Source organism: Hemibagrus wyckioides, linkage group LG12, assembly GCF_019097595.1.
Source record: "Hemibagrus wyckioides isolate EC202008001 linkage group LG12, SWU_Hwy_1.0, whole genome shotgun sequence".
Lineage (NCBI taxonomy): Eukaryota > Metazoa > Chordata > Actinopteri > Siluriformes > Bagridae > Hemibagrus > Hemibagrus wyckioides.
Window position 1 is genome coordinate 15651050 of NC_080721.1, and position 22431 is coordinate 15673480.

At 40.3% G+C, this 22431-nt stretch overlaps 1 long non-coding RNA gene across 1 annotated transcript; it reads left to right on the top strand.

Moving 5' to 3' along the window:
* Positions 1-685: 685 nt before the first annotated feature.
* On the top strand, positions 686-3725 carry LOC131362839 (uncharacterized). Its single transcript, XR_009206244.1, has 3 exons — positions 686-2885; positions 3051-3125; positions 3609-3725. It is a non-coding gene; the product is annotated as an uncharacterized LOC131362839 (long non-coding RNA).
* Positions 3726-22431: the final 18706 nt, after the last annotated feature.

Sequence of the window (22431 nt, forward strand, 5' to 3'; positions counted from 1 at the left end):
CTTTAGATATTCTCTCTCTCTCTCTCTCTCTCTCTCTCTCTCTCTCTCTCTCTCTCTCTCTCTCTCGAACATATGTCATCATCTCAGCCTTCAGTATTGAAACCCATGTACCAATATTTTTCATCACTCTAAAAATGAGGTGTTCTTCCACTAAAGATGCCATTTTCTAAGGTGTTTAACACATCTAGATGTAAATATAAGGAAATGAAGCTAGAATTCTGATCTCTCTGATCTATCTCTCTTTTGATGTTTTCACAGCACAGCAAAATACTTTCAGAGAAATTCTGTAAGAAGGCAACATTATGCTTTTTTTTGTTTAACATTAATTTATATAATTGTATGGCTCTACCTTCTGTTAATAATTTATAGACTGTCTCTGTCTAAGAATAGCGCTCATCATAATTATTAAGAATAAATTAACAGCAATTGCAGAGTATTTGATCAAGTATTTGTAAAAAAAACAAAAGAAAAGAAAAAAGTAATTCCTGATTCTTACATATACACTCTATTGGTTCTTTATCCGTGTTTATGTCTGCATGTGCGCAATGCATCCTTATATTAGAATTTGGTGCTTGTCACAGTACTCACAGGTCCAGACCACCAGAGGGAGCCCTCGCCTGAATACTGACTGTGCACATGTGGTTTCCTGTTTCCTGTTTCTAGGACTTTTAAGCAGCATGTTCCCTCTGATCCAATGTGAAGCAATGTTTCCCTGTGTCACGTGCCAAGCCTTGCTATTACTAGCCTTTCTGATTGATATATGTGTATGATCCTTGCCTGTTTTCCTGATTCTACGGTTCCCGGTCTCTGTTTTGGTTTTGGTTTTGGTTGCTTAGTTATTTGCTTTTCTGGTTTTTGATCCTTTGCCTGATCCACATATGGATTCTACCTCTCCTGTGTCCAGTGAGTCCTTACAGTGCTGTGGTGTTTGGTGTGTTGTGGAAGCAGGGGGTGTGGACCTCTGCAATTAAAAAAAGAGCTTGAACCATGAACATGCTTGACCTAAAAGATGATCTCTTCACCATAACTGATTTGTTTTTTGCTTTGCTTTATGTATTTAGCAACAGCAGTAGAATATTTACTTCACTGTAGGATATTTACTTCACTGTGAGCCTTTTTAGGCAAGTCCTGTACTGAAGAAATAATTTCTTAAAGTCTTGCCAGCAGCTATTTACTGTTAAAATGTACTTTGACAGGAGTTACAGAGTTGTACAGTATTTTGTAAAATTAGTGTAAATTTAGTGTAAACAACCTAACGCTGCTTCAGTCCAAATCCAAACATCATAAACTTTGAGAAAAATGTCACGATACAGAGTACAGGAGTCACAAGTTCATCCGATTATTCAAGTTCAAGTCGTCCTCCTGGTCCTCCATTTTGTTAAACGTTACATTTTACATGCATAAATGTACTGATATACTTAAAAACAGAATTTCATTCTTCAGGTAACAGGGTGGAGTGGACATTTCCATGTAACAGCACAGTCTGGAGTCCTATACCATAGTGAGTTTGTCAAATGGTTAACAGTTACATTCTCTGCCCTGAAGATTTTCCTGAGTTGAGAAACTTTGACTGTAAAACCTGAGACTCCTTTCATAAATATTAAGTAAATATTTTAGGATAGATTCATCACCCGTTCGACCGCTGTAAAGGGGCTAATGCTGGAGCTGAGGGGTTACTAACTCCACCTTAGGTATCCAGATTTTCCCCTACAGGCACTACACTGCTTGCATTATCACTAAGCCTCTCTAGAGTCTGGATTGCTCACCTCTAAAGCTGTAATGTTTTCCTACTAAATGCTAACTAACATAATTCATTTGTGTCTTCAGTACAGTGAATAAAGTGAATTCCTATAAATATGGTATTTCAGTTTGGTAATGTAATTAAAAAATTTATTTGATTACAAAGACAGCCTTCTTCCATCTTAGAAATATTGCCAAGCTTAGGAACATTTTATCTGTATCTGATGCAGAAAAGCTAGTTCATGCATTCCTGACCTCCAGACTGGACTACTGTAATGCATTACTAGGTGTTTGTCCTGCATCTTCAACTAGCTACAGTTAGTCCAGAATGCAGCCGCCAGAGTTCTTACCAGGTCAAGAAAATTTGATCATATAACCCCAATATTATCATCCCTGCACTGGCTACCTCCTTCTTATAAATTCAAAATCAAAACCACTTAACATGTTAATGTAAGAAAATCTGAAGGTTAGGAGAAAGTGTTTACTTGATGTATAATGTGATACTGCTCACTAGAATTCCTCTCATATTTGCTATCTTTCACACTTCATAACGCAGCGTGGACTCTTTGTTTGACCTTGACCTTTAGTGCTTTCTAGTTTTCCATGTTTCAGTGTTTGTAGGTTAGAACAAACTTTCTGGAAGATTATATGAGAAATATTTTACATTCTCTGACTGCCATCAGCCATTTTTCTTGTCCATGGGGGATTTTTTTCACTGTGGCTGTTATCACTGCTAGCTTTGTTGGTTAGTTTTGTATCTTATGTTAGCTACATCTGAAATATCAGATATCAATGTTTATACTTGATACAGTTCTCATTTTAATGTAGTCAGTTACTCTTTATATTATTACAAAGAACAGTCAATCTTGTGGAAAGGTAAAATATCAAAGTGTACAGTAGCAGACTGCAATAAAATCACATGAGTAATTGTAACAGTCTGATTTGTCTTGTACATTAGTGTGAAATAATACATGCTCTAGTTGGTTGATGTCTGAAAGTCCACAGCGATTGTGAAAACCAGGAGGATGGGAACTTACACCTCAGGTTTATTTAAAGCAGGAAAGATAAAGTAGTGGGATCAGAACTGGTACACAGGCAAAGCTCAGAGACTCCTTTCTCCTTGACTTCGCTATCAAACATTAAAGGTAAGCTCTTAGAGAATATCAAACTTATGGAGAATTTTTTGTTTTAAATGTGTTTATAAACTGTTACTGTTATTTATATTTTACTGTAGCTTCTCTAACAGCCACATTTGTTTCCTGGGCATTTCTGTAACTAATTAAATATTAATTTTAAACATGATTTTAAAGATATTTCTAGATCCTGCAGAATGAAGATGACGATCCTGTTCCTGACTCTGGTTCTTGCCTTGATGCTGATGAGCGGTGAGTGATGGCTGAGCTTCAGATCAAATTAAAGGGCTGAACAGGTGAACTCAGAACAGGTGAACACATTAGGTAATCTAACAGTGATAGTATAGGGGTGGAGACAGGACCAGTCATGTTCTGAAAAGGCAAAATTATGACAGTAATATATTCACAAAAACCTTCAGGTACACAGTTATGGTTGTGTAAAGGTTAACCCCAGCCTATAAGACATATAATGTTAGTGTCTGTTTTAATCAGAGAAGTTCTAAGTCCTTTACAATGACCTTAAATATAAGGTAGAAAGAATACCAGTCAGCAAGGAAATCATCTTAATGTTATAAACACAGTTAGTGTTTAAAGATGTGATAGTAGACCTGATCTCCATCTTCCTGGACCAGTGGTGCTGATATTCATTAAGGAAAAAACAGTGAATAATTAAAAATGTGTCTCTTCATCTATAACGAAAATGTATTGTTGCTTTTGGTCTCTACACTGTTGCAGGTTCTTCTCTGAAATGCAACAGGTGTTTCACTCTTGTGGGTGAAAAATGTAAATCTGTGCCTGAACCCTGCCTTGGGGAAGATGCCTGTGTCTCTTCTGTAATGAAGAAACAATCCTGTACGTCTCCTCTTATCTTTATTTATCATTGCCAATATGAGACTGTTAATATAAATATAGCAGATCAACAGGTTATAAGCCAGTACATTTTAATGTTCACCCCCCCCCACAGAGCTCACTCTATGAGAGTTAGAGAGAAAATCACTGAATTTCTAAATACAAGGTTCATATATACCCTTTAGTCATCACCCTTCTAGCTCATCCACAACACCTTCCTGTGCATATGACCACTAAACCATACCCACATCTACCTGCACCATTGCTGAATGTCCTTTTTTCCTTAGATCTCAATAGATCTTTGATGAAGAGATGCATCAGAATGGCAGAATGTCTCCGTTTAAAGAAAAATCCTGACTTCAAGGTCCACTGTTGTCAGAAGGACCTCTGCAATTAGGATAGAGCTGAACCATGGACATGCTTGATCTAGAAGATGATCTCTTCACCATAACTGTTGTTCTTATGTTTTTAATCATGTACAGTGGAACCTTGGCATAGGAATTTAATCCGTTATGGAGGCAAATTCCTAAGGCCAAAATTTGTATTGCAAAACAAATTTTTCCATAAGAAATAATGTAAATTGAGATAATCTGTTTGGGCCAAACAAATATATTACCCATATTACTGAAAGGATGCATATATAAACTGTATGGCTGATTTCAAAGAACTGATACAACCTAAGCATTCCATGTCAGGGGTTCTCACGGGAAATCGTGCCACCAAGCTTGGGCTTAAAACAGACCACTAATGCCACCAATCTGTCAACAAAAAAATGTCCAAAAAGTCATGTAGCTTTTGAACAGATGGCGAAGGCAACATTGGTATCATGGGTTGACTCTTTCAAAACAGCTTTCACTGACTGAAAAATAAATGTAAAAAAAAATTGGTAAACTTGCTTCTGTTCTCTTTGCTTGATGCAAACAAGTTTTGAACGGCTCCCAGATGTACGCGCAACTTAGCCGGCATTTGGGTCGGCTCAGTTCGTTCACATGCTGAAAATGCTTCAAATGCTGATGGAAATTTCTTGCAAAATTTCAATACTTAAGGTAAAAATTAGTAATGGATGGTATTCATATGCCGAGGTTCTACCATATTCAGCAACAGCAGTAGGGTGTTCACTTCACTCTGTCTGAGTTTGTTTTAGTCAAATCCTGTACTGAATAAATAAATTCTTAATAAAGTCTTTTCAGCAGCCATTTTACTGTTAAATGTATTTTTTTTAATTTCAGAAATCCCTGTGTATGAACTGTTGCTTTGTGAACATAATTCAATTCAATTCAATTCAATTTATTTTGTATAGCGCCTTTTACAATGAACATTGTCTCAAAGCAACTTTACAAAAGAAGAAAACAGAGAAAAATGAAAAATAATAATAAAAAATAAAAAATAAAAATATAACTAATTAACTAGAAATAAGAATAAATTATTAGATTCTATAATTAGACTATTTTATCCTATTCTATCCCTAATGAGAAGCCTGTGGCGACAGTGGCAAGGAAAAACTCCCTGGAATGGAAAGGAAGAAACCTTGAGAGGAACCAGGCTCAGAAGGGAACCCATCCTCATTTGGGTGACACTAAACAGAAAATAATGTAACTGTAGCTGATTAATGTCCTTTCCACAACAGCAATCAATGACCCATGAGGAACTATTAGGTCAGTGTAGTTTCTAAGGTCATTATAAACACTAGTTCTTTGCCGTCACGGGCTGACAGATGAAATGGTAGATCTGTGATGGTGTGAAAGTCCCCAAGTGTCTCTGTCCATGGCTGTCTCCTGGTCCACACAGATCCATCCACAGCACCAGTGGGGTGTATCCCAGCTCAGGAGTGGGGTGTATAGCTCGACCGAGAAGGCAGAGAGAGAAAGAGAAAGATATTAAGTTTCTGATCATGTGATGCTTAAAGACAATGTAGATTATGTGTAAAGTGCAGGCAGGGACTCCGGCAAGACTAGCTATGACAGCATAACTAAAAGGGAGAGCCAGAAGGTCACAGACATGAAGGCTTCCCGGGACATAAAGCATCCAACCACTTCATAGTCAGCAAACCTGAGCGACTTGTGAGGGTGGTAAGATGACAGCATCCAACACATCCCAGTACACCAAACACTCTATGACCATGAACCTTCCAGATCTGCTCCTTTACCCAAGAAAACTATACATTAAATACATTAAAATACATTAAAATCTTGACTAAACAAGTGTGTCTTCAGCCTAGACACTGAACAGTCAGTGTTCCAGTTTATCCTAAATGTGTTCACTGGGGTTGAGGTCAGGGCTCTTAACAAAACATGTTTTCATATAGCTAAACTTTGTGGTAAATTTTAGTCAGTGGTGTGCATACTTTTGGCAATATAGTGTTGTGATGGTGGGGAACACACACAAGCCACACAAAACCGCTCCTCACCCCTTTGAAACAGTGGCGCTCAATCAACCTCAATCCTCCTCCACAAATGGATGAACTGCCCTGCATCATCTGACATTGGCTGCAACCGGAGGCCCTCAGTGCGAAGTAAGTGGCTGGGCATGTGGTCATTCATAGATTCCCACGGTTCCTGACATCTAAGGAAAGGAAAGCTGTGGGCATAAAAAGAGCTGCAACACCTAAGGAAATGCTCAGTGCCCTGGAATGCCCCATTATAACTCTGAAGTTTGCAGAGCCCAGGAGGGACTTTTACCCCAGCCCATGTTATCCCCATCATTACGCCAGCCTGAGCCAGTACCAGACTGAAGCCATGGGAAAAGAAAATCTAAAGCCACATGAGAAAAAGATTGAGGCCATCAAAGAGTATCCCTAGTCCACAACGAACTTTTCCTCTATAGCCTCCCCCCTTTCAGATTTGACAGAGTTAGACTTCGACCTCCCCTTCATGCTGCACACCAACACATCTGAAACAGGACTGGGAGCCATCCTGTCCAAGAGATAAGAAGGGGAGGAGCACCCTGACCTTTTTATCTCCCGCATACTGAGCCAGTAACCTTTAGGATGAATACGAGACCTGACAGCAATCCTGCCTTGGGATATGTTGATGAGCCCATGCCCACCGATCAAGACCCAACCCCACCACCTCGGGCCAACAAACCAACAGAGGATGGTAGATGAGGAAGGATGAAACTGGGACCTCCTCCTTCCCTATGTCCTCTTTGCTGTCTGTTAAACACTGCAGGCCTTAAATGGCTTCACAACTTTTGAACTCCTGCTCAGACAGTGACCTGAAGGACTGTTAGATGTGGCCTGAGAGGCATGGGAGGAACAGCTCTCTCCATTCAGGTCAGGATATGTACAGGTATTGTACAGGATATGCAAGAACAAATTGACAGAGCAGTACCCTGTGTAAAGGAGCATATGGAAGCTGTCCAATGAGAGCAGCAACGCATCTACAATCACCCAGCACAGCCAGGAGAATTCAACCTGGGCAATTAAATTTTGCCCCTAGTCCCCAATGTGGCGTGCAAATTCCTGGTAAAGTGGCAGGGGCCATACACAGTCCTCAAGTTGGAGATTATTGCTTGCAACAACCAGGTAAGCAAGCAGACACTCAACTCTAAAAACGCTTTAAAACTTTTTTAAAAATGGAATGCTTCTGGGCATGTTATGTCTGTGTTTGCTACTGCCACAGATCCCCATGAGTGTGCCCTGGTATAGAGGGGGAAGAATCTCACACCAGCTCAACATCAGGACCTCACAGAAATTGTGAAAATTGTGTTTTTTGTCAATCCTGGGACTCAAATCAACTCAGTTGAAATCAACATTGGACGTAACCAAAGGGACACTGACAAGTGGCCCTCTTCCCCAGGCTAAGCAAAAGACTGCCCCCCCACACACCCAGCCAGAGGGGCTGTTTGCAGATTTGCATCAGGAGGCTTTTGTCATTAGATCAATTTATGTATGAGTCTGAAGTCACTGTGAATAGGTGTGTTTGACTCTCACCCCCAAAAAACAGACTGAGTTGAAATGTGAGTTCCTAGAGCAGGTTAAGTGGCAGAATAATAAATTGAGACGTAGTAAGGGTAAAGATTTTATGTGTTCCTATAGAAATAAGCTGGTGTTTTTTTTACAAGGATGAAGATTATCTGGGCTGCACTGTGACTTTCCAACAAAGGATTCACACAAGCAATGCTCCCCCATTTGGGAACAATTGCTGATTTTTAACTGATGCTCTGCGAGGGAACTACACTACGGACTTGGAGGAGTATGCTGCAGCTGTAACCGGCTACATCAGCACATGCACTGAGAACATTATTCCCATGAAACACTGTAAGTCCTATCCCAATAATAAACTTCAGATCAAATAAGACGAGTGGGCCATGCTATGTACCGTATTTGTCTCAGGTGATATTGAGGAACACATAAAGGCCAGATACAACCTCCTCCCCATAGGATTGATACCCTGCCTCTGTAACTGGGTGGTGAACTTCCTTATGAACAGATATCAGGCATCAGAACTGTGAGCACTGGGACCCCCCAAGGCTGTGTCCTCAGCCTGTACAGCTGTACACCCTCTTCACCTACAGTTGCATGGCCTCCCAGACAAACACCAGGATCATAAAGTTTTGGATGACACAACAGTCATTGGACTGATCACTGGTGCAGAGGAAACATCATACAGAAGAGAGGTAGCAAGACTGATGCAACTTGTGTCATGAAAATAAGCTCTTCTTAAATGCAGAACAAGAAAATTAAAAAGAGGACAAAGGAGTATCACACCCCAATCTACACCAGTGAGAAGTGTAGTGGGTTGCTCATCAGGAATAAATGTTAGTGATAAATAGTAATTTAATTTTAAACTTAAAATTTAACATTTTTATTCTATGTTTATATACTTCTGTGAAGCTGCTTTGAGACAATGTCCATTGTTAAAAATGCTATACAAATAAACTGAATTGAGAGGGTGGGAACCTTTAAATTCCTTGGAACCAACATCAGCAAGGACTTCACTTGGTCTCCCAACACTCAGCAGCTCTTGAGGAAATTCCATCTGTATAACTATACTTCTTAAGAAGGCTGAGGAAATTTTATGTTAACCAAAACCCCCATAAACTTTTACAGATGTTGAAAGTGTGTTCATGAGTTCAATCATAGTGTGGCACCGAAGCTACACTTTTCAGGACAGGAAGGTCCAGCGTGTGATAAAAACTGCATTGTTCAACTCTGCCTTCCCATCCCTTCTGGACATTTACAGCACATGGGTCATCAGGAGGGCCCACAACATCATCATGGACAATACACATCCACAACACACTCTCTCCAGACTTCTGCTGCAGAAGTGTGAAATCAAGACAAAAATAATTAACAGCTTTTAAGTCAAGTCAAGAAGCTTTTATTGTCTATTCAACCATATATAGCTGACACAGTACACAGTGAAATGAGACAATGTTTCTTCAGGACCCTGGTGCTACATAAAAAAACAACATAGAACTACAAAACAACTCAGAGCTAAGGTCTGAAAGTAGGTTGTCCTAGCCACATAAACTGTAACATGTGCAACCTAGTGCAAACAGTGCAAGACAAAAGACAGTGCAAACAGACAATGCAAAATAAAACAGTACAGACAGATACACAAAATACACAAAATAGCACTGACCAGTATACATTCTGTATATGTTATACAGTACAATGTGCGAAATAGGAGAACTGTAAACAAAGAGCGTTCTTGTAAACATATACACTTCTGTATAGCAGGAATTTGTGGCAGTTTGAAATGTGTACAAAAAGAGCGAAAGCAGTAATTGAGTAAATGTGCAAAAACAGCATGCAAACAGTTATAATATGGGTGGAGATATAGACATATACAGTATGTGCATACATATATGTATGTGTATGTATGTTCTACCCACAAGACATCAGACTCCTGAGCAATACATACAACACTAAGCCTCAAACCCCCATCACTTCCACTGACTGTTACCCTGTTTGCATTTTCTGAACAATGCATGCAGCACCTTACTTACTTACTTACTTACTTACTTACTTATTAAACTCAGGTTTTTATATTTTAGTTTAAAAGTGCTGGGTTTTCACTGTGCACATGCCAATGAACCTCTTGAATACTGACAAAAGTCCCTGTTTTGACTTATGTTTTATATATAGATGCCAGCTACCAGGGACTTGCTGCAGCAGGAGTGAGTGATTGTCTGTGCAAGTTAAAGCCTTTAGGCTGTAAAGCATAATGATGCAAACTACACCTGATTATGTATGTAACCAAGTTCCATAAAAAGGTAAAAAGACACTGTGTAATGGCTAATGCTACGGGAATGCTTTTTGCAGACGTTTTCTCTGAAGCTCTGTGTGAAGTCACACCAATTAATTGGCTTGGGTAGGTCATGTGACACAGCAGAGTATGCCAGCAACACCATAAAAGGTCATCTACATCACATTACTGCAACTTCTACTTGTCTGAAGGAAGTGTGAGTAGATGAACATGGTGTGGCCAGCTAAGCAGCGTCTAATTTACTTCCCAGGGAATTGGGTTACATATGTAACTTGGTGTAGTTCACTTTCAGGGCAACTTGATGCTGTGTCATAGCTGGTGCTAAGGAAATGCCAATACAAATGGTGCCACATGCCAGGAAATGTCTGTCCAGGCACAAACAAGCTGGGAGCAGAGAGCAGTGGGCGGAGAGGACCATCCCATTGCAGCACAGATATCCAGGAAAGAAACACCCCTAGAAAGAGTGCTGGACAAGGCGATACACAGGGTGGAGTGAGCCATAATCCCTAGAGGCAAAGCCACAAAGCATGCCTCATAGGTAGTTACCACTACCCAGCACAAGGCACTGCTTAGAGACCGGATTACTTTTGTTGTGGCTGCAAAAGCAGATGAAAGGACTTACACCACACTCTGGATTAATGGCCATAAATGCTTAGAACCCAAACTGGCAAAGCAGGTGCAGCCTCTCCTCCTCCTCCAACCAGTAACAAGTAGACTCGGTGATGGCGTACCCTGGCTAGGACCCCTATGAGCAAAGCGATCATGAAAAGTGTACAGACAGAGCCTTGGCAATGTTTGCAACATGGCATCCAGCCCCGACATGTGATGGTTAAAAGAGAAAACCACAGGGGACAGTAAGTCAACTCCTTCCACCACCTACAAGTGGAGATGCCATTCCCTAGGCCTCAGCCCCTGCCTTTGCAGGAATCCTGCTTCCAGATCATGCACTCACACACTACCTAGGGCCAGGTCTGGTGCACTAACCTGAACAGAGGACACAAACTACACTAATAATTGATGAAGGAGAGCACCAAAGGTAGCCCTTGAGTTCCAGGAGAAAGTGTTTCAGCATTAGATACACAGCCTACATCTTCATGCAATCTGTGTACCATAAGCCCTCCCAAATGCCCTAGAAACCCTAGCCCTAGATGTTAGGATTCAGGTGAGAGGACATCAGAAAGGGATTCACAAAGCCATGAATCCATGACCGAACCCAGGGTGCTTCCTTGGAATTGAGCCATGCTGTGCACTGACTGAGCTTAGTGACAGAGTGCAAAGCTAACTTCAACTACCTTCCGCTAACTCGACCTGCGAGACCCATGATCTAAGTCATCTCGTTGCCTCGGCAGACTTGGGACCCGAGCCATAAGGTGTAGGCATTTGGCTGAAGAAAACAGCCAAGCATGAGCAGAACTTACAGAAAGGACAGGGTTTTCAGTGCACACACCCGGCTCTCTCAAGAGGCATGCATACCTGCTCCTTTGCCAAACAAACGCAGAGTTGTGAGTTGTCCCTGTAGTGGAGGCGTCGAGTTCCCTCATAAGGGAACTATAGCCCTTTCAAATTAGAGTTAGATTAATCAAACTGCCAAAAGTCCTTGCAACCCCAGCTTTAGCAGACACCCATGATACTGCATTCACACTTCCTCCTGGCTACTAAGTGCTGCTCCAAAGCTCCCAACCTTGCTATCTGCAGATGAGCAACTGGGTTGTTATCTGGATTATAAATTACCATAGATTTAGCTTCAATCAAATAGTCCTTAAACTTGTCTGTAAATGCCCATTTCAAAGCCAACTAAAAATGGAGATAATCAGGTGAAATTGTCTACATGCTCTGATTTTGAGAAGTGTCCCTAGGGATACAGATACATATTTATTTTACACTCCTTTCTCGTTGACTTTTAGGTTTTGTTTTGAAGTTTTAGGTTTTGTTTTGAATTTGCTTGTAAACATTGTTGTCATTTATATTTTATTGTAGCTACTCTTTAACAGCCACACTTGCTCCCTGTGCATTTCTGTAATTAATCAAATGCTATTTTTAAACATGATTTTAAAAATTCTACAATATGAAGAAGAAGATCCTGTTCCTGACTCTGGTTCTTGCCTTGATGCTGATGAGAGGTGAGTAATGACTGAGCTTCAGGTCAAATTAAAAACGATCTGCTTTGCATATCACATAATGCTTATCAAAAATAGTCAGATGAAAGGGGCCCACTGAAATGGGTTTTATTTATTTGCAGCCATCCTTTAATTATCATAATTTTGTGTGGGATTTTTTAAAGTTGGTTGTATTTCTTTAGAGTCAGTTGAGTGTTTAATAAATGTGAAGAAGTGAAACACAAGTTTTGATGATGAATTAATTTCCATCCTCCTGGACTATTGCTGTTATATGGTACATGCTATGGACTGTAAAACATGTGGGTAATAAAGTCATATTAAAAAAGAAACCATTAGCCTGATTTAATGAATTAGTGCATGGATAATAAAATAATCATAATAATAATAAAAACAGTTTGATTGTGACTTTTGGTTGCCACTCTGTTACAGGTTCTTCTCTAAATTGCTACAAGTGTTTCCCATGTCCGGGTCATAAATGTCTAAATCTTCCTGACCGCTGCCGCTGGGAAGATGCCTGTATGTCTCTTGTATCAACAAAACAAGGCGGTATGTCTTATCACTGAACTTCTAAGACTGTTAATATAAATACAGCAGCTCAGCACATTTATACTTCATATAACTTCAACATTTAAATAAAAACATAAATGTAACTATGTCTGCAGTACAGCATTCACAAAACACAGCAGACTCTGGATAATTATTTTTTTTTTGTAATTGTTCCCTTTAGAATTTTAGAGACTTAATAATAATAGTAATATTTATTTTACCATTCTAACTCATCCACAAACACCTTCCTGTGCACACACCCACTAAACCACAGCCACACCTCCACCTGCTCCAACTTCAAGGATCTTAATTACACCATAACATTATGACCACCTGCCTAATATTGTGTTGGTCCCCCTTCTGCTGCCAAATCAGCCCTGAGCCATCGAGCCGTGGACTCCACTAGATCCCTGAAGGTGTTCTGTGGTATCTGGCACCAAGATGTTAGCAGCAGTTCATTTAAGTCCTGTAAGTTGTGAGGTGGGTTCTCCAAGGGCCACACCTCACAGCTTGCAACACTTAAAGTATACTTACAGGACTTAAAGGACCTACAGGACTTAAAGGATATTTTTGATAGATACTGACCACAGCAGACCAGGAACACCCCAAAAGAGCTGCAGTTTTAGAGATGCTCTGATCCATTCATCTAGCCATCACAATTTAGCCCTTGTCAAATCCTTACTCATGACAATTTTTCCTACTTCTAACACATCAACTTTAAGGACAAAATGTTCACTTGCTGCCTAATATATCTGACTCATTAACAGGTGCCATGATGAGGAGATCATCATCATTCACTTCAGCTCTCACTGCTCAGAATGTTATGGCTGATCGGAGTATAACAGGTTGCACACAGGGACATGCTGAATGTTTTCTGCTGAATGTTCTTTATCTCTTCAAATTCAGATACATCTGTGATGAAGCAGTGCATCGATATGCCAGAATGTCTCTGTTTAAAGAAAAATCCTGACTACAAAGTTCACTGCTGTCAGACAAACCTCTGCAATTAGGATGGTGCTGAACCACAAACATGCTTGACCTAAAAGATCATTTCTAATTTCAAATTGTTGGATTTTGTTGTTTAATTATGTAAGCAGCAACTGCAGTAGTATAATCACTTAACTCTATCTGAGCCTGTTTTATTTAAATCCTGTACTAAAGAAAAACATTTTAATAAAGTCTTTTTAGCAGCAATTGTGAGGAGGTCTGGGATGCAGTTGATGTTCCAATTCAGCTCAAAGGTGTTCAGTGAGGTTGAAGTCAGGGCTTTGTGCAGGACACATGAGTTCTTCCCACTCCAAACTTTGAACAGCAGATTTAGGATAAGAGCATGTGTGCTTTTTATATTAAATTGTTCCCTTAGAACTGTAATCACTTACATAATATTTATTTTGCAGCAAACCAAAAAGTAGAATGACAGGTTCCAGATTTGGCTTAGCTCTGTTCAACAAACACACACACACACACACACACACACACATACACACACACACACATACACACACACAATTAGAAAAAAAATCACATAAATATGTCTGAATACAAGGTTTAGATGTATCTCTTTAGTCATTACACTTCTAGCTCATCCCCAAATACCTTCCTGTGCACACACCCACTAAACCATGCCCACACCTCCACCTTCTCCCCATCTTGGTCATTTGGGTCAGGAGTTCCAGCAACTGTTGTAGTCAGTCTGAAACTGAGGCCAGATAAGCATTAATTCATGGGGCATATGGAGGGCAAAACCAGAGTACACTTAGATCCAGGCAAAACAGAAGCAGTGAAGAAGCGCCCCTTCTAACCCCTGATAAAGGAGTGAGAGCATTCTGGGCCTAGGAAGCTATTTCAGGTGCTTTATTGTCAATTTCACTAAGTGTTCATCTTGTAAGATTGAAAGGTCTTACACAAGCCCCTGTCTTGGCTTATGCTGATTTGTCCCTGCTTTTTCTTTTATATATGGATGCCAGCTACCAGAGACTGGGTGCAGAGCCCTCACAGGTTTAAGATGGGCAGGATCGAGTGAGTGCCTATGCAAGTCAAAGCCTTCATGCAATAGATTGGAAAGATGTAAACTATAGCTATTGGCTTTGAAATTGGCCTTCTCAGACAAATCTAAGGACTATTTGACTGGAGTTATATCTACACTAATAAATAACCCAGTGTGGTGCATGAAATGGGAGACACAGGCACAGAGGCAGGGAGAGAGTAACAACAAAAAATGTCTTTATTAGTTATTTTCCAGCCATCACAGGCAGTACATAAAACTAATTGCTAGGACGAGGAGGAGGAAATTCCTCCTCAATCTGAAAGAAAGAGAGAGAGAAAGAGAGAGAGAGAGTTGAAACTTTGCCACAAACACCTTATACTGGAGAACACAATTTCAAATGTTCAACATACCTGGGAAAGTGCAAATGAAGCCAGTCACAGGTGGTTTCTTGAGGATTACGTCATTTCGACGCGAAGAGAAGGTTTTCGCCATCATGTTGTTGAGTTTGTTGTTGTCTCTTTTCTTGTACTCATAGAGAAGCTCAACTCTCTGCTTGTCCATCCACCTGTACCCAAAAGTAAAAAGAAAAAGAAAAAAAGAAGTTACCTCAGGGAAAAAGAAAAAAGAGGCAGCAAAAAAATCCCTGCAACTTAAGCCTGTAACTTAGCTGGAGGGTAGGGGTGCAGGTGTTGGAGGCAGCAGTGGCAGTGGCCCGGCAAGATGGGTGGCTATCCTGATGAGTTTGTGGGTAGAGAGACAAAGAGACACCAGGCATTTGTCATGTCATAAGACAACCCACCTTAGCTTTAAAATGGCACCTGGCTCGCCTTTGGAATCTCCACTCTGAGGGTGAAGAGTTTAGTGGTGCGCCTGACTGACCCACATGTTTTTGGCTTTTGTCCATCCTGCCTCACCCTCTAATTTGGTGGTGCTGTCAGTGGTGATGAACGTCCGCTCAGTGATTGGACTCAAGATTTCCAGCCCAAATACATACTGTGATAACTAATACAATAACAGAAAAGCCAAAACAAATGGGTTAGTACAAAGGCCACTATTTAGACACACACACACTTTAAATATTATAGAATGGGTCGCTCTCCCATTTTTTTGGCAGGACTTTCTATATTTACCCCACTTTGGCATGATGATATTAAAAACACTTACAGCTTTGCTAATAACTTTGTGATATCGGCTTAACGAGTACAACAATTACAACAACCCTCCAATCAGGATTGAAGACTGATTGGACAGGACTCCTCTGAGCCTTATTGGCTAAACTGAACCATATAATTAAAACATCAACATAATATATTATATTTTATTGTAAAGTTAGTTTGAATGGAAAATTAATAAAATATTATGTTTATAGTCAAAAATAAAAACCCACCAGTTGCATCAAAAACCAGCCCAAATTTTATCAACCCACCAAATGCAAATTTCTCTGGGTTAGGTGGAATTTTGAATTTCTGAATTTTTGGAATTCATGGTGTGTCCACTCTTGCAGGGGTTGCAAGGATTTTATAAAAATTGAGGTGCCATTTCTAGTGGTGGAACAAATTTTAGTACAGAGATGGTATAAGTTTTACATCTCGGGTGTGTCCCCCATACCCTGCAGAAAGAGAATGGTGATTGGAAAGCTTTCTTTAACCCCTTAGTTGAGCTGGACATACAGGAATATTTTACATGGAGCCACAAGAACCATAGTTTAATACTTCAAGTTTGGCTGGTTGATTTAATCGTATAAAATGGTAATTAGGTGAGAGATCTCTGTTGAGATATAGATAAATATTTAATTTATGTCACAGCATGGACTGCTGATGTATACACCAGGAATAGCAGGAAGTTGGTGGAGTTGCACTGTGCAGACGCTAACATTTTCATGTCCATTTCTGGCATTTGGCATGTGCTCTGAAGTCTCCATAAATTAATTAATCAATAAGCCTGATTCAATAGGTCACAGACCTGAGCGTTCTGGAAGAACACATGGCCAAGTGGCTTCTTCACAGACAGTGAGACTGTATCAAGACCAACATGAGGTTATATTGCTGCACCAGATACTGGATAACATCTGGACTAGGAGGCATGGATTGGGAGGCCTGGAATGGAGGCCTGGGAGGCTTGGTCACATAGTAAGTATGACTCTTTTAGACAATACCCTAAAGAATTGCTGATGATAAATGAAATATCTTATTTTGAAGTGTTTAGTGCTGTGGGTTTATGCAGTAAAGGAAGAAAAAGAGGAGATTGAAATGATGAATCATTGTTAAATTTGATTTACTGGCAGTTCTCTTCTTTTTTTTCTATAGTTGAGACATTTGATGATTCCTGATGAAGATTTATGGACTTGAACTGGACAGTAAAAAGGACTGTGTGGAATCAGACAAGCAACAGCATTTGTGGACTGAGTTACAGTATAAAAGAATCTCAACTGTTCCATGTAATTAACTTTTTTTTTTTTGAGTGATATCCTTAATGCCCACTTTAAAAAACTGAACAAACCAAAAAGAAAATTAGAAAAAGACATTGAGAGTGTACTGAGTTTGCTGAGGTCTTAAGAAATGTTAATAAGGTTACCTTAGTGGGTCACATCATATGTCAATTAAGTAAATTCTCTTGAATGCAAATTAAAAACAATTAAACATGTTAATATGATAAACTGAAGGTTAGACAAAAGTTTTTACTTGATGTATAACATGACATGATACTGCTCACTAGAATTTCTCTGATAAAACAGCAGGGACTTTTTGTTTGACCTTGACTTTCAGTGTTTCATAGTATTTCATGTTTCAGAGTTTGTAGGTTAGTTTTGTATCAGAAAACTGGCCAAAGAAAAATTTCTAAAGAAATATTCAACATTCTGTGATATCTTTTGCTTGTCCATGGGGGGTTTTTTCACTGCGGCTGTAATCACTGCTAGCTTTGTTAGTTCGATTTGTATCATATGTTGGCTACATCTGAAATATCAAGTTATCCTTATTTATACTTGTTACAGTTTTCATTTTACTGTAGTCAGTTACTCTCATGAAATCATGTATTCTCTAGTTGATTGAAGTCCACAGCAATTGTGAAAACCAGGACAGTGGGAACGTGAACCTCAGATTTATTTATAACAGGAAAGATAAAGTAGTGGGATCAGAACTGTTACACAGGTAAAGCTCAGAGACTCCTTTCTCCTTGACTTTGCTCTCAAACATTAAAGGTAAGTTCTTAGAGAATATCAGCCTTATGGAGAGTTTTAAGTTTTTTGTTTTAAATGTGTTTATAAACATTCTGTTGCCATTTATATTTTATATTAGCTACTCTTTAACAGCCACATTTGCTCCTAATTAATCAACTATTAATTTTAAACATGATTTTAAAAATCTCTCTAGATCCTGCAGAATAGAGATGAAGATCCTGTTCCTGACTCTGGTTCTTGCCTTGATGCTAATAAGTGGTGAGTGATGGCTGAGTAAAAAAAAGATATTAATCATATACATATCATAGATAATGCTTTTCAAAAACTAATGTACAGTCAGAAGACGAGGCCCACTTGAATAGGTTTTCTTTTTTGGGGGGCAATTCTGTAATCATCATAATTCCAGTTGGAATTTGTTGAAGTCTGTCGGATCTTATTGTCTAAAGTCAGTTGACTATATAATAATAATTGTGAAAAAATCAAACACAAACTGGTGTTTAGTCATTCATACTATTGAATCTGAGGAGTACTGGTGCTCAGATTCAGTAGGGATAAAACGTGGGTAATAAAAGCATATTAAAAAGAAACCATTAGCCTGATTTAATGAGTTGCATGAATAGCTGAATTAAAGAAAAAGAAAACCCACAAAACCAGTTTTGTTTGGACACGTTCATGTTTTTAAAAATATTTGATTGAGACTTTTGGTCTCCACTCTTTTACAGGGACTTCTCTGTATTGCTACATACAGTATGTTCTCCACATGTGAAAGAAATATGTCTTCCCACTCCTCCACCAGGGTGCCTGTGTGTCTCTTGTATCAACGAAACAGGGAGATGTCTTATCACTGCACTTCTAAGACTGTTAATATAAACACAGCAGCTCAACACATTTATACTTTACATAATTTCAACATTTATAAAATAACATAAATGTAATTATTTCTGCAGTACAGCATTCACAGAACACAGCAGACTCTGGATAGCTAGAGACTTTTTGCAATAGTTATTTTACCCTTTTAACTCGCCCACAAACACCTTCCTGTGCACACACCCACTAATTCACCCACATCTGCACCTGGTCCAGTTGCAAGCATCTTATATCAGGTTGCACACAGGGACACTATCTGCTGAATGCTCTTTATCTCTTTAATTTCAGGTACGTCTATGAAGAAGCGATGTATCAGTATCACACAATGTCACCAATTAAAGAAAAATCCTGACTACAAGGTCAAATGCTGTTCAGATGACCTCCGCAATTAGGATAGAGTGGAACATGAATATGCTTGACCTAAAAGATAATCTCTTCACCATAACTTGTATTTTGATGTTGTTTTTTAATTATAAATTCAGCAACAGCAGTAGTATTCCCTTTTTAAATAAAGTCTTTTCAGCTGTTATTTTGCTGTTGAATGTATTTTTGTCATTTCATAAGTTCCTGTGTATAAATTTCTACTTTGTGAACACCCGATCATAGAACACATGTGCACAACAAGCAACTTGTATATTTATAGAGAGTCCTTGGGTTGATCAGTTGCTGGACCACATGTCTGACAATCAAAGAGATCTTACTATGGAGCATTAATAGGGTGGTTGATGTCAGTAAGGGGAAGGCTATCTTGCTTGAAAAGGAAGCAGTTGTGTATGGGGTGAGTCAACTAACTCCTAGGTTTGATTTGCCTGATAAGTAGGTTTGACTGATAAGTAGGCAAGATTTTAATGTGTTCTTGGAGAAAGGACTGGAGTTTTTCCAAGGATGAAGATGATAAGGGCTACACTGTGGCTGTCCAACAAAAGTTTCATACTGGTGATATTTGTAAATGACTGTTTATAGGTATGCTGGACAGGGGGATAATTAACACATCATGATTTCATGGAGTTTGGATTGTGGACAGGGGTGTTCTCAGGTCAGTTCAAATGAAGGGAAATTGTGATGCTACATTAGATGGTCAGCCCTGGAGGTTATGATCAAAGAGAAAGATGGAAGTGGTGATTCTATATAGACTAATGGAATTTAGATCCATTATGCATAAAGATGATTTTCCAGGTTCCTCAAATAGAAGAGACTTCGACCTTGTTAATCGGGTCTGTGTGTTTCATCACCCTAGGCATTTGGGGTTTGTGAAAAAGTGACCCAGCCATGTCATTTAGCGCAGCACTCAACCCTTGTAATACTCTGCTATAGTGCCGTGGGTGCACACACACGCTACTAGCATATTGGACGATCATACACATACAAACTTTGAATGCTTTATTGGACACTGGTAGCTCATTGTCATTGATTAAAAGAGATCATATGTCACATGTTTCATTTGCTAATTTAGTCAGTGTACAATGTGTTCATGGGGATTTGAAGCAGTACCCTCAAGTAGAAGTTAATGTACATGTACAAGACCAGACATACTTACTAAATGTGGCTGTTGTTGATGATCTGCCTACTGACATGATTTTGGGTAGGGACTTACCAGTGCTTCCTGAACTCTTACATTTTCCTACAGATTGTGTAACTACCTCTAACCTTGTCAATGTTGCTTGTCCGGTGGTAACCCGTGCCCAGTGTAAAGAAGGTCTGCAGCCATCACCAGACTTACACCATAGTCTGCTGCAAGGCGGGACTAAGGGCCCCAGAAAGACACGTCGTCAATGACGACTGGAAAAGGGTCTTGGAACCCCAGCCCCTGTGATCCAAACTGATGGTCTTGAGGTTCATGGCTGGAAGGTCCCAGAAAATATATCAGAATTGCAGAAAGCTAACAAGTCACTACAACCCCTGTTTGAAAAGGTGTTTAAAGATAATAGAGCTAACTTGTGTGAGGAAAAATGTTATAAGTAATGATGTATTATACATGCAAACCCCTGAAGGTACCTGGTTGGTTGTTCTGACATGTCGCCCCATGGTTTTACACCTTGCACACAGTATTCCATGGGTAGGACATATGGCACTACAGAAAACATACACACGCATAAGTTCATGGTTTACTTGGCCCTCCATGTATACTGATGTCCAGACATACTGCCACATGCCCCACATGTCAAAAAACCAGTGCTGTGCACCGACAGGATAGGGCACTGTTACTACCTCTGCCAGTGATATCTGTCCCTTTCCAGAGAATCGCCATTTGTGGGACCCCTAGAAAAGAGCAGGGCAGGACACCAATACATCCTGGTCATCAGCGATTATGCAATAAGGTATCCTGAGGCTTTTCCTCTTCGCTTCATCACTACACCAAAGATCATCAATGCACTCATCCAACTGTTCTCCAGAGTGGGGATTCCAGATGAAATCCTAATGGACCAAGGAACCAACTTCACGTCTCGGCTGATGAAGATGTTGCATAAGCAGCTAGGCATCAAGGCAATCAAGACCACCCCATACCACCCCCAGACTGATGGACTGGTAGAGCGCTTTAATCAAACGCTCAAAAACATGCTTCGCAAGTTTGTATCAGACACCGGAAGAAACTGGGACAAGTGGCTGCCATTTTTGCTGTTTGCCTACAGAGAGGTTCCTCAAGCATCAACAGGCTTCTCTCCATTTGAGCTCCTGTATGGGTGGCAGGTCCAAGGGCCACTGGATCTTTTGCGAAAGAGTTGGGAAGCCCCATCTTCCTCTGAGGTGAAGCCTGAGAAGGGCATTGTCCAGTTTGTCCTGGAGATGCGAGACCGCCTGGAGTGCTACAGGGAGATGGCCAAAGAGAACCTCCGACAGGCCCAAAAATCACAAAAGTCCTGGTACGATCAGCATGCCAGAAAGCGAGAGTTACAGCCAGGAAAAAAAGTACTGGTGTTCGATCCCTACATCAACAAACAAACTGCTGATGAAGTGGCAGGGACCTTACATGGTTGTTCGCAAGATGGGACCAGTAACTTATGAGATTTGTCACCCAGACTAGGGCAAAGCTACACAGACCTACCACATTAATCTGCTGAAGGAGTGGAAAGAGCCATCCAGCAAAACTTAAACAGCACTGCTGAGTCGAGAAGTGGAAGAGGATCAGGAGGATGAACAGCCCGCCATGAAGGTGGAAGAGCCAGCACAGCCAGCAAGCATCGACCTGCTTCATCTGAATGAGTCCCAACAAGCTGAGCTACACCACTTTCTGAGCTACTATCCTGCGTTGTTCCGTCAGAGGCCTGGGCGGACCAACCTAATACAACACCAGATTCACCTCCTTGATCAGACACCCTCCCAGCAGCAGCCATATCTTGTCCCTGAGAGGCTGGTGGGACCACTCAAGGCAGAGATTGAGATGATGCGGGAGTTGGGAGTCATTGAACCCTCCAAGAGTGAGTGGAGTAGCCCCATCGTTATAGTCCCAAAGAAAGATGACACTGCGCATCTGTATTGACTTCCTAAAACTGAACTCTCAGTCAAGCTTTGACGCATACCCCATGCCAAGCATTGATGACCTCCTGGAGGGCATTAGCAAAGCCAAGTACATCACCACGCTGGATCTTTGCAAAGGGTATTGGCAAGTCCCCCTGGATGAAGCATCCAAACCTTACACAGCGTTTCAGACCCCAGTAGGGCTATTTCAGTTCACGGTCTTACCATTTGGTCTACATGGGGCACCGGCCACCTTCCAACGTCTGATGGACCAAGTTCATCGAGGCTGTGAAGAATGGGCAGCTGCCTACCTGGATGATGTGGTCATCTACAGTCAGACTATAGG